Source organism: Pinus tabuliformis, chromosome 7 (assembly GCF_031772625.1).
Source record: "Pinus tabuliformis cultivar Carrire ecotype Pingquan chromosome 7, CPIR1, whole genome shotgun sequence".
Lineage (NCBI taxonomy): Eukaryota > Viridiplantae > Streptophyta > Pinopsida > Pinales > Pinaceae > Pinus > Pinus tabuliformis.
Window position 1 is genome coordinate 581,600,415 of NC_142293.1, and position 9,489 is coordinate 581,609,903.

General features: G+C 37.1%; 1 pseudogene; it reads left to right on the top strand.

Moving 5' to 3' along the window:
• Positions 1-2,679: 2,679 nt before the first annotated feature.
• Positions 2,680-8,730, top strand: LOC149248760 (ADP-glucose phosphorylase pseudogene; annotated as a pseudogene).
• Positions 8,731-9,489: the final 759 nt, after the last annotated feature.

A 9,489-nucleotide genomic window follows, 5' to 3' on the forward strand; every position in this document is an offset into this window, starting at 1 on the left:
AGTTCCCCTTGACCAAACCGCGTATACACGTGGGTTCGCAGACCAAAAGGTGCGTATGCGTATACACGCACTTTCATGCAAGGAAAAGCACGTACATGGTGGAAAACATTGTTTTGGTCCGTGGTATTTGGTCCTTGGTATTTTGACCCATGGTATTGGTCCAAGGTATCTTGTCCGAAGTGTTGACCCCAGGTATTTTGTCCAAGGTATTGATTCTAAGTGGTTTTGGACCATGGTATTGAGTAAGGCATAAGACTATAAAAGGAGGAGGAGATCATTAGGCAAGGGCACTCAAGTATTGAATATCTAATGAAGAGCAAGATCTAGAGTACTGGTCATTGGGTTATGATGCATAGCTGGATCTCAATTAAGGAGGAACCTGAGCACTTGAAGAAGGATAAGTTCTATTGATGGGTCAAGATATTAAGGCTTGAAGAGAAGTATCTTTGTGTGGTTTTTGATATTTTATGTGAATAATTGGCGCATGTCGTAATCTGTAAATCTGATGATCTGGGTATAACTAATGTCTGAATAGTGGTAAAGGTTAAATCATCTTTTATAGATCTGTACGCAGGTTTAGTATAGCAAAGGTGCATATACACACTGGTTCGGCATTTCAAAACTGTGTATACGCAAGTCCACCTTGAGAAAAGTGCGTATGCATGCAGGTTTGACACATTGAAGTAGCGTACACCTCATAAAATATGTTTTAGCTACTTTTGTTTACTGTTGCAGTGTTCTGGGTTTTGGATTGGGTTCTGGTTATTGTTACTGTGTTCTGGTTATAACATTCAGAAAAGTGATTGTTTAATTTAGTTTTGGTTGGTGCAAAGGAGATTGGTTGATGTAGATATATTTGATGTTTGATTGATGTTATTAATGGATCCAGTCTGAAAATTTATGAAACGTGGTCCCTAGAAGAAAAGAGAAGGTTGTAGCCTTTTGTAGGTCAGCACCTACATACTAGTAAACACATCAGCTAGTACAAGAGCTAAGGGGCTTGTAGCTTCCTTCCAGGAAAAGCTGGAGAACAAGAGAAGGCTTTAGCCTTCTGCGGGTAGAAGCTTGCGTACTGGTATAAGGCTGCACCAATACAAAATTTGTAAAAAGAAGTTTCTTATTAAATAAAGATAGAGACGATTGAAACAGGCTGTTTTCACCCACATTGGGTTTCCACCTTATATCTTGTGTTCATGTGTGTGATTGCATGTTCTGTTTACTGCATCTGATTACTGGTTATATGGTTCTGATACACAGATTAAAGATCAACTAACTAAATTATAAGTTTTCAAGGTATACGCTGGTTGCTCTAAACACAGTTGCGTATACATGCAGGTTTCATTAACAGAAGTAGCGTATATAAATCTGTTTATGGAAATGAAATATTGTTAAATTGCTAATATTGATTCACCCCCCCTCTCAGTATTATTTCCAACAATCAACTATCCCATAATGTATAAAAGGAGGAAAATCAAAGAAAAAGGGTCTGAGTTTTGGGAATCTGAAGACTACACAATTTTGTACTTGATGAATTGATGATTAATGAAAGAATCAAGAGTTTTCCATACAATGTTGAGTATGATTTGTAATCTATTTGTTATGTGTCATTTTGTCTCTTTGTCTTTTTGAATATGCTAATGAATCTGCTAGTGTTTATTTACTTCTGTGAATAATGTTAAATTTCCTTAAAATAGCGCTCCCATGTTTAAAGCTCCTTTCTCTATATTTCCTATAAATTAAAGATAATAGATTCTGTTAAATACAACACATTGTCTTTAATCTTCCTAAGAATTCTTCACAAAAAATTTGTATTCATAGCCGCATGGCATCTTGATATTTTCATGTCACCTATATTTCAAGGGTTTTAAAAATAATGCTCTTAATTTTCCTTAAGATAAAGACATTTTATACAAATGAGTGACATGCATAATCAAACTTTAATGTCTTAGGCACAATTTCTCCACAGCCAAGAAATTGGTTTCCTAAGGGCAATATCTACAGTCAGGTGGTACGTGGAAGTCCTGAACCTAGTTCGATTTGATTATGATTAATGAAAGCTAATTTATCTTTCTTGTTCTTTTTTTTATATGTAGATTTAATGGCTGTTATATCTCTATTATTTACAGGGTTTTATGCTGGTTATAAGAATGGTTAATTGACTGGTTTATGTCATGGGTATCTCATGTATTTACTTGTAATTGTTAAGTTGATGGATGCAAGACATAATTCATGTTATAAGAGTTCAATGGAGAAGGTGGTGATATTTCTTGTTATGTTTAATAGGAGTTTTCAATCATTCATGCTTTGTCTTGTATCCTAGACCTGTAGGTTGTATTGATGCCAAGTGTTTGACAAAATGTCAGTCCCAGTTGGGGATGGTCAGGCCTAGTCTGGAGGTTGATTTTTTGGTCTATTAGTCTTGTTATCGTGTCTTTGATATATTCTAAAAGTTATAACAAGTTTTGGGCAGTGGTTAGAATTTTGGGCTAGAAAAGTGCCTTGAATTCCGCAGATGCTAGCATAGGTTTGCTAGGAAAAGTCTCTGGGCATTGGCTTGCAAGCTTGTGAGATAATCTAGAGGTACCTAGACACTAGCATGCCTATAGAATGAGAGCATCTAGAGGTCAAGAGGTCTAAAAGATCAGTGGGACCCAGGGGCAAGATGTCTAAGTGGCTGAGATGTCTCTTGGGGGTGTTGTTACTGATGTGGAAGGTATGGTTGATGTGTTCCATCGATTTCATATCTTTAAGGTCACCGAGGAGGTTGAATCCATTCATAGTGGCCTCTCACATCACCTGTTTACCCCGGTTGGCCAGTTACTTGGGTAGATGTGGGAGGAGGGTGGTTACACTTAGTATCTAATACACATTATTGAAGGGCCACATGTGCAAAGTGTGGAGGTGATCACAGGAGCTATGTGCAGAGATAAGAAAATTCTATTGCACTTTCACACTATAGACAAAGAAAATGTTCACTGCTCTTTTGCATTGCAGCCTTAACATCTAATATCAAATGAAATCTCCTTTAAACTATTAACTATGTTCAATATGATGTATGAACCCACAAAATAAATGAATCCACACCTTTGTATTTCATACAATGTATCAAAAAATCTTTGTATTCCATTATAATTCTAAGATAAATTCTTGGGCGACCAGATGTGCCAAATCCAGAGGCGATGACAAGAGCTATGTATGGAGATAAGAAAAGGTAGTTAACTTTATGATCAAAGTTTCAATTCCACTTCTCCACTCTACACAAAGAAAACGTTCGTTTCCCTTCTACACTGCATACAATTAAAATGTTTATTGTCCTTTGGCACTTCGCACTTCTCGCACTTATGTGAATGCATAAATAATGATAAATTACGAAAATGTAGATATTCTCAAATAATGAGAAAATGACAAATTATGGAAATGCAGGTAATCCCTCAAGCATACGAAATATGCTTGACGAGACATCGTATAATGATATGGTTCACTTCTTCTTCATTAATTACTGAGTCATTTTAGTCCTCGCAAATGAAACTGTTAAACACACATGGACAACAAGAGAGATATGAAAGATAAAACATGCAATACAATTTTATTAACAGGAGATTTACATTTATAGTACATTATGTGACCGTTGGGATTCACATCCCAAGGTCTCTTGGACTGCTTTTGTCCATTCGACTTCCACACTAACCCATTGAGGATTAGGTGTCCGACATTCCCCCCCTTAATCCGAAGGGTTATGTATGAGTCCAAGAAGAGAGTTGTAATACAAAATGTGCAAATATGCATAGCAGCACTAGGCTGAATGTGCTCTCTGAAATGTTGGTATAAAGGGCGGTGGTTTAAGGATGACCACCAACACTGGAACGCTTAGTGCAGTTCCCCGAACTCTTCCCAAACTGGCAAGAAACTGAAGTTTTCTGCTAGAGGAAGTGATCCTATTGTTTTAAAGAGGGAAACCTTCAACCATAAAAGGGAGGTCTCACCCCGCATAAAAGGTAAAACTTCAACCTAAAAAGGGAAGTCTCAACCTGTGATGGTTTAAGGATGACCAACAACTCTGGAATGCTTAATGCAATTCCTGGAACTCTTCCAAAACTGGCAAGAAGCTGGAGTCTTCTGCTAGAGGAAGTGTTCTCAATTGTGTTCCTGGAACTCTTCCAAAACTGGCAAGATGCTGAAGTCTTCTGCTAGAGAAAGTGTCCCAGATTGCCAACTGAAGGCATGTTCAGGCATCTTTGTCTCTGGCTACAACTTTGAAACTGGTGTGGCAGGTTGTGGCTGAGGCTCGCTTGATGTGGCTTTGAAGCTTGTAGATGACCATCATTTCCCCCCCTGTCAGATACAAGGTGAGATGATGGAGAAAACTCAACTGCAAGACTATTCAATACTCTAGAACAAGTTCTGACATGTGATTGGAATATCTTCTTGGCTGTTGATACCCATTGCCCAGAAGCGATCCATCCTAGATGAATCTTTTTTCTTGCAGGACGTTTGTTTCTGAAGCATCTGTTTGAAGAATGACTAGTTTTATGACAATGCTTACATGGATGAAGATCAAAACAATGATCTTTCATATGGCAAACTCGGTCACAGTGTTGGCATTTCACAATCTGTTGTTGTTGTTGTTGCTATGGAAGAGGGGCAGAATCTGGAACAGCTGGAGGTGAACTGTCATGAGGAGCAAGTGAACTGTTATGAATGAATCCAGCACTCTGAAACTGAATGGGCTTGGCATAGTCTGGAATATGAAAGGACAAGTCCTTGTCATATCCAAGACCAGTTTTGTGCTTGTTGTGGACAAGCTGTTCCCAAGGTCTGATGATGGGCTTGGGAAGTACAGACTGAGTTTCTGCATCTGCATATAAAACTGCTGCTTTATTTGAATGAGCTATAACATTATTAACATGCTGTTGATGGGTGGTTGTCTCAATGTGCTGAACAAAAACAGGTTCAGAATGGTGTCTATTTTGATGTAGCTCTTCTTGCTGTAGCTGTGATTCAAGCTGCAAAAAATCAATCTGTTCTTGTACATCTTGTAAACAACTATGAATATCAGTGAGAAAATCCTTGCTGATTTTGACTGTATTATCTATAGTAGAGAGTATTAGATTGTCCACTAACTCTAATATTGCACCGATTGGAGCCATTTCTAACCTCAAAAAATAGTAAAACAATGAGGAAAAGATGGACACCAATTGCTCTTATGGCAACAACTTCAAATCAATCAGCTTGCAATAGATTCAACATACAAAGAATGGTGATATCCGGAAAACAGACTCCTCATTCAAAAAATGAATTTTCTTCAATTCACCTTAGAATTCAACTTCCAACAAGGCTACAAGCAATTTAGGTCTCAAAAAGATATTTTCTTGTACCAGCCTTGAATCCAAGGGAACTTGTCCTGGCAACAACTTCAATCTAGTTCAATAACAATCTCTGATATGAACAACTTTTTAAGAATATACACCAATTCGATCTACAAAGAATAGTCTTGGCTTGAAACAATTTCCACTGAACTCTTAAATAATGCCAAATTGCTGCAACTTTAAAGAATATAAACAGTCCCCATGACTGATCAAATAAAGATACAAGCAATGTTTTCTAAATGGCCAACAATGAATATTTACTGCATCAAAATTAGCTTAAGTAGGTTTGTATCAAACCTTGTCTTTTCCCATTACCAACGCACCTTTGACTGCTTTCGACCCTCTAAATTCTCAATGTACCAAGGGATGCACGTGCTCAGGTTTTCAAGTCTAGATTATGGAGTCGACAATAGGGTTTGAACCTTGCCTGAGTGCTATTGTTGGTCCTCCAGATATTTTATGCTTCTTAAATTAGCGAATTCACCAGTAAAAATGTAGAATAGGAATAAGGAACAGGGAAAATTTTAAGAACCCCCCCTAAATTTATAAATATAATAAATGGGCGAATCTCCATGGTATATAGGAAAAATGGAAGGCGATTTTATCAATAATATAATATGTATATATAATTTTTTGGCGAATCTCTCACCAGGCATGGCGAATATTTTACTCAATTATAAAATCTTGTAAGATCTTGGCGAGTCTTTCACTAAATAATAAAACTTTGTAAAGTCCTAGTGAATCTTAGCATAGGCTACATGTTGGTTTAATTCCCCCTTTTAAATAGGCTACATTCTAGGTGAATACCATGGGTCAATACCATGTGTCATTTTGGTGAATACCATGGGTCAATACCATGTGCCATTTTTATTTTATTAGAATATTTTACTCAATTATAAAATCTTGTAAGATCTTGGCGAGTCTTTCACTAAATAATAAAACTTTGTAAAGTCCTAGTGAATCTTAGCATAGGCTACATGCTAGTTTAATTCCCCCATTTAAATAGGCTACATTCCAGGTGAATACCATGGGTCAATACCATGTGCCATTTTGGTGAATACCATGGGTCAATACCATGTGCCATTTTTATTTTTATTAATTCTAATATTAGGGTTAATAATGGTTTTTTGCATGGTATTAATAACAATCTAGTCCATGGTATTTGTCCCATAGTATTTTGGCCATAGGTTTCACCTAAATATAACCCATTTTTTGAGTGTTGGTAAATATAAGGTGACTTATGGATTAAATATAAAAAAATGTTTTATTTGTTTACCATACCTCTCGTTTATTTATATTTTTATTAATTTACCATACCTCTTTTACAAATATGGTATTTGGCCCATAGGATCCACTTAAATAAAACCTCTTTCTTGAGCCTTCATAAATAGAACGAGGGTTATGGACTAAATATAAAAAGAGGTTTTATTTATTTACGATACGTCTAGTTTATTTATATTTTTATTTATTTACCATACCTTTTGAGTAAGTATAAAAAGACATTTTATTTATTTACAATACCTCCACTTTACTTATATTTTTATTTGTTTACACCCTTACATGTATATAAGGTGACTTATGGAGTAAATATAATTTTTTATTTATTTATTTACCATACCTCTCATTTATTTATATTTTTATTAATTTACCATACCTCTTTTATAAATATGGTATTTGGCCCATAGGATTCACTTAAATAAAACCTATTCTTGAAAATGGGCGAATGGATTCACTTAAATAAAACCTATTCTTGAAAATGGGCGAATGGAAGGTTGTAAGTCCTAATTTCAAGGGCTAAATTTACCTTTTTTATCCTCTCCCTTAAAATAAGGTGGGCTATTTGAGGTGATTTGTAAAAATGTACTATGATACAAAATATTCGTCCACTAAAAATTTAAAACCCCTTAATTTCGCCAAAGGGCGAACATTCGCCCCTAAAATTATCCTTGATAAAGAACTATGATGTAACCTTCCTCAGTGAACGGATACCAAAACAACACACATGCTTTCAATTCGGGCTTGAGTCTAATCGGTATTCTTGCCAAATAACCAACGCTCCATCAACTTCCAGCAAAAGAACATTCCACTATGATGTTACCATACCTTTTAATGGGATTCTATCCAACACATATACTACCAGGACACACATAAGCCATGTACTGCAAGCAATGGATTTTAACATTTTGATCCCATGACTTAATTAATGCACATAGAATTCACACCACTGAGGTCGAAATAGGAAGAACGGAGCAACGATGTTGATTGTAATTGCACCGAACCAATTAAATTATTACATGTTGATCAAATGAGCCTTCGATGTTGTTCCAGACCTTGAGTCAATAATTCTAAGAGTGCACGTTCATAAAATCCACACTGCAATTCAATCACTTCACCTTCTGAAACCACGACGGCCGAGTGATTGACCGCTCATCTTCCGATCGGGCAAGACATCAGGGCGAGACTCCACACGTATATCGGTATTTGCGTTGTATGCTGGTCCTTATCTTATTCAATGAAACAGAAACATGCTCCATAGATTGATACGCCTCTACACACTGATACGCCTCCACACGCTAAGATGCTGATATACATATGCCCACCTCTGCACCAACTCATAGTGACAACTACACTCTGATCACCATGGAAAATTAAGGAATGCAAATGGTAGCTTGCCTACATCAAAGATACATTTTAACATGCAGAGAGTGATGCAGAACAATGCAGCTATCTTCCGTACTCAAGAAACATTGGAGGAAGGAAGTACCCTAATCGATGAAACCTGAGAAGAGATTATTAAATATATCCAAGTTTTGAAAAATCATGGAGTCATAGCAGGATCATCAATGAGGAATTCTCACAGTAAGATCATTGGCCTTCCCATTGTCCCAACTAATGTAGAATGCAGGCTTAATAATGCAAGGGAGTACTTTACCAAGACAGGAAAATACAACCTCTATGAGTGTTTGAGCAGGGAGATACATTCCAGGTGCTGATTTATAGAAGAATCCACACATTTCATTGTATTTGTTCCTTATGTAGATTCACTTCCCTTTGAGACATGGATCGCTCCCAAGGAACATTCTTCTCATTACCAAGAGATAAAAGACGGACAAGAAATGGATCTAGCATATATATTGAAGCATATTCTGCGGAAGTTGGATCACTAATTGGCAAATCCACCATAAAATTACATGATTCACTCCTCACCTCTTAGAGAGACATACAAGCGGTCATACCGTCACTGGTTCATATTCCTCAACTAACTCGAATTGGCGGGTTTGAAATTGCAAGTGGCTGTTACATTAATCCAATCTTTACTGAAAATGTTGCTACATTTCTACGAGAAGTGAATTTGGAAAATTAGTGAGCCAATAGTTCTTCCATTCACGCAGCATCTCCATGCTCGCCGCACCACAACCAACATTCACATAGGCCACCATCCCATGCACCTTTGTTCGACTATTCTAACAACACCAGGCAATAAGCTTTTCCACCTTGAGGTTTATCTACACAAATCAAAAACTTTATCGCACAAATCTACAATGGCTAGGACGCACTATATATATAACAGTGGTATATGAGAGCCTTGCAACACAAACGGTAACGACAACGCAGTATGAGTGGTATCGAGTATTAAAATAGACTGGAGCTGTAGAGCATGATAGTCGAGGGGCCGAGTGGTATTAATTAACATCAAGCCAATGGTGGTATGGGAAATCACACCACTGGAGCAAAGCCGAAAACGCATGTAATAAAACTATTATTGCATGGTAGAGAGGAGCAGTGATTCGATGAACTGATACCACAAAGAATAATGACAGAAGCATTTTTGCATTTTTGCATGGGAGAATATATAAAACGCATAGCTGACAAGCGCAGAGATACCGTGTCAGGCCCAGAGCGCAGGTACAAGGACAGTGCAAATGTTTCAAATCAAGTCAGGATGACAACGCAACAGAAGAGCAAGGCACATGTTTTATAAATGGTATATGGTAGACAGAAATGTTAGAACAGCTTGGACAACGCTGGCAGTGTCAGGGAGAGGAACGTTTCATACGTTCAAGTGAATATGGCAGACAAGGCACATGTCTGTATAAAGGAATATGGCAGAAATACACTGCAC